Here is a 9,523-nt window from a genome sequence, read left to right on the forward strand (position 1 = left end):
TTCTACTTCCACAAAAGTGGCGTGAGGAGCTATTTTCTGGAGTAAAACAGCCATAAAAAGTGAAGTTTATTTAAAATAAAAAGAAGACATTTTAAGTCTCTGAGAAGTATTTAAAGAGCCTACAGCAAATGATAAATACTTATTTGATAAAATTACTAAATCTCAGAGAAAACAGAGTTTGTGGCACTTGAACCATGATATGCTCTCTCTTCATTCCCCTCACCCCCAACTCAGCATGATGGAGTCAGAGAATTGAAGAGGAAGTTAAATGGCACCTGGGTATGCAATCAGCCATGTCTAAAATGTTACACAGGACAAATGGCATTATTTCTCCAATGTATGCATGGAAAGTAAAAAAAGAGAAAGGCTACTGCCCGACTTCCCTGCCTGATTCATGTCATTTCAAGGAATTTGATTCCATTCTCAACTGCCAGGATAGAGTCCTCCACTTTGGCTAAGACAATTCCACTGCCTGCGCCCTACCCCAAGTAATTTCCTCTAGTTCTTGTGGATGGTTCACATGATCATGAAATTTAAGGATTCTAAATAAACAGAGCCAAAGAACTTGGGTACATCTGCCGGGAAATATGTCAGCGGCCTACTCTGTTCACCTGGATATTTCATTATGAACATGTAAGATTTGAACCTGCTGCAAAATTTTAAACCATAGCAGAGGCAGAGCCAAGGAATAAGTATAGACATGACAAAGATGAGAGCATCACAGAAGAAAGGAACTGGAACCTTGAATAAACTACCTCAAAACTCTTCAACATAACTCTTTTCAGATATGCTATCTAATACATTCCCTTTATTTCACAAGCTGGTTTGACAAGAGAGGTCCTATACATTGCAGAAATCTGGCTACTAGGATCTAAGTGTAGGTAGTCTCTGAAAGCATAAAGGCTGTTCTCAAAACAGCCTATCACCTCACCAAGGAATAGATCAAACATGCCATTTATCAGATACTAATTTTCCTAACTAAGTCATGCATTCACTTTTGGGAGGAAGAAAATACCAGGCATTCAAAGCCATGAAAAATATAGCCAAGTAATCAGAGAATAGAGTCATTGTTTTATTTGTTTTTAATTAATGCATATACTTGATAAATTTTAAGTCTTTGGGACTCATGATTATGTTAATTGACTATATTTGATTTTGCTGGTAGTTTTTATTGCTGTTTTCAGATTAAACTGTTTAAAGTATTAAACGTGGATAGCTTTCCCACTGTGAGGAAGTCAGCAACAGTCCAAGTGTGTCCGCTCAAAGACAAACATAGCTAGTCTTTTCCCTAAAAGAACACATGTTCTAAAAGAGAATGCAGACAGCATATCAAAAAATTCCTCAAACTGTATCCTAACTTTCTTTTTTGTTTTTCTTTTTTTTATTAAATAAATTTATTTAGTTTCGTTGGGGGCTAATTACAATACTGTGGTAGTTTTTGCCATACATTGACACAAATCAGCCATGGGTCCACATGTGTTCCCCATCCTGAACCCCACTCCCACCTCCCTCCCCATCCCATCCCTCTGGGCCATCCCATTGCCCAGGCCTTGAGCATTTGTCTCATGCATCGAACATGGAATGGTGTTCTGCCTCACACATGACAATATACATGTTTCAATGCCATTCTCCCAGAACGTCCCACTCTCACCTTCTCCCTCAGAGTCCATAAGACTGTTCTATGCATCTGTGTCTCTTATTCTGTCTCGCATATAGGGTTATCGTTGCCATTTTTTAAATTCCATATATATGCATTAGTATACTGTATTGCTGTTTTTCTTTCTGGCTTACTTCACTCTGTATAATGGGCTCCAGTTTCGTCCATCTCAATAGAACCGATTCAAATGTATTCTTTTTAAAGGCTGAGTAATATTCCATTATGTATATGTACCACAGCTTCCTTATCCATTCGTCTGCTGATGGACATCTAGGTTGCTTCCATGTCCTGGCTATTGTAAACAGTGCTGCGATGAACATTGGGGTACACACGTCTCTTTCAATTCTAGTTTCCTCGGTGTGTATGCCCAGCAGTGGGATTGCTGGGTCATATGGCAGTTCTATTCCCAGTCTTTTAAGGAATCTCCACACTGTTCTCCATAGTGGCTGTACTAGTTTGCATTCCCACCAACAGTGTAAGAGGGTTCCCTTTTCTCCACACCCTCTCCAGCATTTATTGCTTGTAGACTTTTGGATAGCAGCCATTCTGACTGGTGTGAAATGGTACCTCATTATGGTTTTGATTTGCATTTCTCTAATAATGAGTGATGTTGAGCATATTTTCATGTGTTTGTTAGCCATCTGTATGTCTTCTTTGGAGAAATGTCTGTTTAGTTCTTTGGCCCATTTTTTGATTGGGTCGTTTATTTTTCTGGAATTCAGCTGCAGGAGTTGCTTGTATATTTTTGAGATTAATTGTTTGTCTGTTGCTTCGTTTGCTATTATTTTCTCCCATTCTGAAAGCTGTCTTTTCACCTTGCTTATAGTTTCCTTTGTTGTGCAAAAGCTTTTAATTTTAATTAGGTCCCATTTGTTTATTTTTGCTTTTATTTCCAATATTCTGGGAGGTGGGTCATGGAGGATCCTGCTGTGATTTATGTCGGAGAGTGTTTTGCCTATGTTTTCCTCAAACTGTATCCTAACTTTCATGAAAGAGTCACACACAGAGGAGAGGAGGTGGGGATCCTGACAAGGGTGCATCACTGAAGTCTCATAATTTATTCATTATCTTCCCACCAATTGGACCATCAGCTGATCCCAACAAAAAGGATTAAAATAAAATTATGATACAACTTAACATCACTTTTTCAACTGGGTGAGTGGCCCACACTACTCATATTGTTGTTGTTGTTTAATTGCTCAATTATGTCTGACTCTTTTGTGACCCCATGGACTGTAGCCCTCCAGGTTCCTCTGTTCATGGGATTTCCCAGGCAAGAATACCGGAGGGGGTTTCTGTTTCCTTCTTCAGGGGCTCTTCCTGACACAGAGATCAAACCTGGGTCTCCTGCATTGGAAGGTGGACTCTTTACCACTGAGCCACCAGGGAAACCCACTACTCATATTATGCACTATGTAATCAGGCAAAAATGGAGTAGGAAATGGCAGCTCACACCAGTATTTCTGCCTGGAGAACATAGACAGAGGATCCTGGTGAGCTCCAGTCCATGGGGATCGCAAAGAGTCGGACAGGACTGAAGCAACTTAGCACACGTGCAATCAGGAAAAACAAACTTTTACCTTAAAGGAACTCAGGAAAAAGGAGAGGCAACTATGTAAAAATTTGGCCTTCCTTCTCAAGTTTTCTCTGGCATCAATAGCCTCTTCACCATTTGGACCAAATTTTTTATGCTTTGCCCTAAATCTTGCTATAGCTTCAGAGTCTTGGTTTTGGCTTCCAAGGTCAAGGTCTTGGTTTTGACTCCCCGAGATCAGAAGAAATGTAGTTCTTATATTTTCATTCAATCTGGAAATAATGCTAAACTTCACCTCATCTTCTGCGAAGAAAAGCTAAACTTGGATGTCTATCTCAATTCCTCTGTGTACATTTCTCTGTTCTTGACACTTCTCAATCATCATAATAATTTGTTTTGCAGAGGTTGATCAATTCAGTCATTGGTTAAGATTCTCTAATAATTCAGTTCTACATGTACTTTATATTTTCTTATTCTTTCCAAGTGTCCTTTCTCTAATATACTCTAAATCATTTCTCAAACATTTGAAAGCTACAGTAGGATATTAATTTTACATCAGTTCAGTTCAGTTCAGTCGCTCAATCGTGTCCGACTCTTTGCGACCCCATGAATTGCAGCACGCCAGGCATCTCTGTCCATTACCAACTCCCGGAGTTTACCCAAACCCATGTCCATCGAGTCGGTTATGCCATCCAACCATCTCATCCTCTGTCGTCCCCTTCTCCTCCTGCCCCCAATCCTTCCCAGCATTAGGGTCTTTTCCAATGAGTCAACTCTTCGCATGAGGTGCCCAAAGTATTGGAGTTTCAGCTTCAACATCAGAGCTTCCAAAGAACACCCAGGATTGATCTCTTTTAGGATGGATTGATTGGATCTCCTTGCAGTCCAAGGGACTCTCAAGAGTCTTCTCCAACACCACAGTTCAAAAGCATCAATTCTTCGGCACTCAGCTTTCTTCACCGTCCAACTCTCACATCCATACATGACCACTGGAAGGCTATGGTTTTCATAGCCTTGACTAGATGTACTTTTGTTGGCAAAGTAATGTCTCTGCTTTTAAATATGCTATCTAGGTTGGCCATAACCTTCCTTCCAAGGAGTAAGCATCTTTTAATTTCATGGCTGCAATTACCATCAGCAGTGATTTTGGAGCCCAAAAAAATAAAGTCTGACACTGTTTCCACTGTTTCCCCATCCATTTCCCATGAAGTGATGAGACCAGATGCCATGATCTTAGTTTTCTGAACGTTGAGCTTTAAGCCAACTTTTTCACTCTCCTCTTTCACCTTCATCAAGAGGCTCTTTAGTTCTTCTTCACTTTCTGCCATAAGGGTGGTGTCATCCGCATATCTGAGGTTATTGATATTTCTCCCGGCAATCTTGATTCCAGCTTGTGTTTCTTCCAGCCCAGCGTTTCTCATGATGTACTCTGCATATAAGTTAAATAAGCAGGGTGACAATATACAGCCTTGACGTACTCCTTTTCCTATTTGGAACCAGTCTGTTGTTCCATGTCCAGTTCTAACTGTTGCTTCCTGACCTGCATACAGGTTTCTCAAGAGACAGGTCAGATGGTCTGGTCACAATCCCATATAAACACACACACACAGTGTGTGTCATAGAACACCGTGTCATATAACATTTTCCCTTACTACTTCTGATGTTTACTGTCTTATTCAATGCTTTTAAATTCTCATTACAAAAAACAGACTGATTTTTCTACCCATGAAGCTTTGATAACACAGCTTTAAAGAATCTAATGAACTACATACTGTAGATATCTCTTCTGAGATTTTGGTTTTCAATTTTAACTTACTCATTACTCATCTCTAATTCCTTCTATTATCAACAAAGTGGTAAATAGGGAATTTCTCAATAATATCTAAAATATCTATCAAATAAAAAGATGGTGTTGTAGTACTGAGTCCTCCCTATCATGAAATATTTGGATATACTCTCTCTACATATATAAATTCGTTCATTCTAATAACTTTCTACAATGTTTCTACTGGTTTCCAGTTATAGGTTATTCCCGGTTGCCAAAAATAAGAATTCACTGTCCCTTGATATTTAATCATTTTACATCATGAATTTTCTGCATGCTTTCCCCCAATGTCCACATGTCATTAGTGACATGGACAAGGAACCTAGAGGATGATTTTCATTTTAATAATCACTGGTTACACTTGCAAAATATTGCTGTCATAAACTTAACTTACAAATATTCCAGAAATTCTCCAATCCACAAAGTGGCTGCCCTTTTCTTTTTAATCTCATCTAGCTAGATGTATATATAGTGCATAAATCTGACAAAGCGTATAAAATGATATGTGCACTAGAAACCCATGGAGACTGTCCAACTTTGGTTTCCAGCCATATGGTCCAAGAACTCTAACTTTAACATTCTAATCTTCATGTAAATTCTAATATTCTATCCAAAGAAATATACCAATCTATTTCTAAATTAAATTTAAAATAAATAGAAAGCTGTCAAAGTAATTTTTGGCTTCTAGTCCTGCAGAGTAAACAAAAGTCAAGCCGACTTGTGGCTAATTTGCTAAGCAATGGTTCAAACATTCTTATAACCGCTTACAGTCAAATAGAGCCCAAGACCTTGGTCCCTAGAGGAGGCTAGTCCTTAAATATAAAAGTTAAAGTCATCATTTTGTTAAAAGGTGTATCACATTGATTGATTTGGATATTTTGAACCATTCTAGCATCCCAGGGATAAATCCCACTTTGTTATGGTGTATGATCCTTTTAATGCATTGTAGAATTGGTTTGCTAGTTTTTGCTAAATATATTTGCATCTTTGTTCATTAAGGATATTGGCCTATAGTTTTCTTTTCTTGTGTTTCTTTCACTGGTTTTAGTATCAGAGTGACCAAATTAGAAAGAAAAGATAAGACACAGTCATCTCAATAGACATGGAAAAAGCATTTGACAAAGTTCAATATCCATTTGTGATTAAAGCTTGCTACAAAATAAGAACTGAAGGAAGCTACCTCAACACCTGGAGGAGAGCACAGCAACCCACACAAGTGTTCTTGCCTGGAGAACGCCATGGACAAAGGAGCCTATTAGACTACAGTTCATAGGGTCACAAATAGTCAGACATGACTGAAGCAACTTACCATACACACACCTCAATACAGTAAAGGCCATGTATAAAAACCCTACAAATCCTACAGCTATCAATGGGGGAAAGCTGAAAGTTTTTATTCTAAGATACAGTACAAGGGAAAGATGCCCACTGTCACCACTTCTATTCAACACAATACTGGAAATCCTAGCCAGAGTAGTTAGACAAGAAAAAGAAATAAAAGGAATCCAAAGCAAAAAGAAAAATGTAAAATCTTGTCTATTTGCAGATGACATACTCATATATATATCTAGAAAACTCTAAAGACTTAACAACAATAAGAAAAACCTATTAGAACTAATAATTGGGCTTTCAAGGTGGCTCAGAGGTAAAGAATCCCTCTGCCAATGCAGGAGCCAGCAGGAGTCTCAGGATTGATCCCTGGGTTGGGAAGTTTCCCTGGAGGAGCAAATGGCAACCCACTCTAGTATTCTGGCTGGGATAATGCCACAGACAGAGGAGCCTGGTGGATAGTCTCTGGGGTCACAAAGAGTTGGACAAGACTGAAGAAACTGAGCCTCCACACAGAACTAATAACCAATTCAGAAAGTCACAGGATGCAAAATCAACATACCAAAAACAATTGTGTTTTTATTCACAGACAACAACTTTTCTGAAAAGAAAACAGAAAATAATCTTTTTCGCAATGGCAACAAAAGGATAAGATAACAAAGGAATAAAGTGAACCAAAGAGATGAAAGATTTACACACTGAAATTATGAAACACTGAAAAGGAACTAAAAAGGACAAATAAATGGAAGACTTCTTGGATTGGAAGACTTAGTATTGTTAAAATCTCAATACTACAAAATTATCCATAGATTCAATGCAATTCTTCCCCAAGCCCCAATAGTATTCTTTATAGCAGCAGAAAATCATCCTAAAATTCTTACAAAATTCATAAAGACACCAAATAACCAAAGCAATGTTGAAAAAGAATAGAGCTAGAGGCATCATATTTTTAAATTTCAAGGCCACAGTCATCAAAATAGTATGGTACTGGTGTAAAATCAGACATATATATCAATGAAACAGAATAGAGCCCAGAAATAAATCCCCACATTTGACCAGGGTGCTAAGAACATATGATGGGAAAAGGATAGTTTCTTCAATAAATGATGTTGGGGAAACTAGATATTCAAATGCAGGATGAAACTGGACCCTTATCTCACTCTATATATGAAATACAACTCTAATTGAAGACAAGTCTAAAAGCAGAAAGTATGAAACAACTAGACAAAAGCACAGTGAAAAATTTTCTTGATATTGGTCTATGAAGTGATTTTTAGGATATGACCCCCAAAATACAGGCAATGAAAGCAAAAATAGACAAATGGATGGAATCAAACTGAAAAGCTTCTGTACATCAAACAAAACAAGCAACAGAGTGAAAAGGCAACCCACAGAATGGGAAGAAATATTAATATTTGCAAACCACGTATCTGAAAAGGGGTTAAAATATATGAGACTCGAACAACTAATAATAAATAAAATAGTCAATTAAAAATGGAAAAAGGGTTTGAATAGATATTTCTCAAAAGAAGACATGAAAACAGCCAATAGCTATATGAAACATCACTAATCATCAGGGAAATGCAAATCAAAACCACAATGAAATACTATTTCATACATGTCAGAATCGCTATTATCCAAAAGACAAGCGATAACAAGGATTGACCAGGATTTGGAGAAAAGAGAACATTTTTGAACTATTTGTGGGACTATAAACTAGTATAACCATTACAGAAAAGTGTATGGAGGGTTCTCAAAGATTAAAAATGAAGCTACCATCTAATTCATCACTCCCACTCCAGGGTTTGAGACACACACATGCACACACACTGGAATATTAATCAGTCTCAAAACAGATAGAAGGAAATCTTGCCATTTGCAAAAGCATGTATGGATCTTGAGGGTATTATACTAAGTAAAATAAGAGACATGGAAATACAAATATTGTATGATCTCACTTATATGTGGATCTAAAGAAGTCAAATTCATAAAAACAGAGAGCAGGCCAGTGACTGCTAGAGGCTGAGGGATGGGGAAGGAGGAGGTGTTGGTCAAAAGGTACAAAGTCTCAGTTATGCAGGAGGAATATGTTGCAGAGATCTAATATATGGGATGGAGACTATAGCTAATAGTACTGTATCAAACCCAGGTCTCCCACAGTGCAGGCGGATTCTTTACCATCTCAGCCACCAGGGAGTCCTTCACTGTATTGTATCAGAGATGGAAATGGCAATCCACTCCAGTATTCTTGCCTGGGAAATCTATGGACAGAAGAGCCTGGTCGGCTACAATCCATGGGGTCACAAAAGATTTGGACACAACTTAGCGACTAAACAACAAAAATTGGAACTTTGATAATGGAGTTGATATTAAGTGTTTTCACCATACAAATAAAAATCATAACTATATAAGGTGAAGGATATATTAATAAGATTGACTGTAGTAATCATTCCACAGTGTATACATACATCAAAACATCACATTGTACATCTGTAAATATACAATTTTTATCTGTCTCATGCACCTCAAAAAGTTTGGGAAGTGAAAGTCGCTCAGTTGTGTCCACAGTCCATAGAATTCTCCAGGTCAGAATACTGGAGTGGGTAGCCTTTCCCTTCTCCAGGTATCTTTCCAACACAGGGATTGAACCCAGGTCTCCCACATCACAAGTAATTTCTTTATCCACTGAGCCACGAGGGAAGTTCAAGAATACTGGAGAGGGTAGCCTATCCCTTCTCCAGTGGGTCTTCCTGACCCAGGGATCAAACTGTGCTCTCCTGCATTGCAGGTGGATTCTTTACCAACTGAGCTATCAGGGAAAGGTAAAGCTTAAAAACAAACAAACAAACAAACTGATCTTCAAGCCAATTTAATTTGAGCTTAGAGATGCAACCTTCCTCTCTTCAAAACTGAGCTTCTTGGCAAAGCAATCTATTCCACATGCTTACTTTTAATTGTCTCAAATTTACTCCTAAATTTACTGGATGCAATCTTAAAAGGGCCTAAAGAACCCAGTGTCCTTTGTCCTGTCCTGACTTTTGGTACAGTAAGCAGAATCCTATGGGTAACTCCTTTCACTTCCATGATCTCTCTGGTTATTCCCTTTCTATTTACCAAAGAGTTCATAAACAGTTAATACATGGACTCCTCTTGACTTTTTTACTGAACTCATTCTTTA

The sequence above is a fragment of the Giraffa tippelskirchi genome, chromosome 4 (genome assembly GCF_054371585.1).
Source record: "Giraffa tippelskirchi isolate mGirTip1 chromosome 4, T2T-mGirTip1v1.2.pri, whole genome shotgun sequence".
Lineage (NCBI taxonomy): Eukaryota > Metazoa > Chordata > Mammalia > Artiodactyla > Giraffidae > Giraffa > Giraffa tippelskirchi.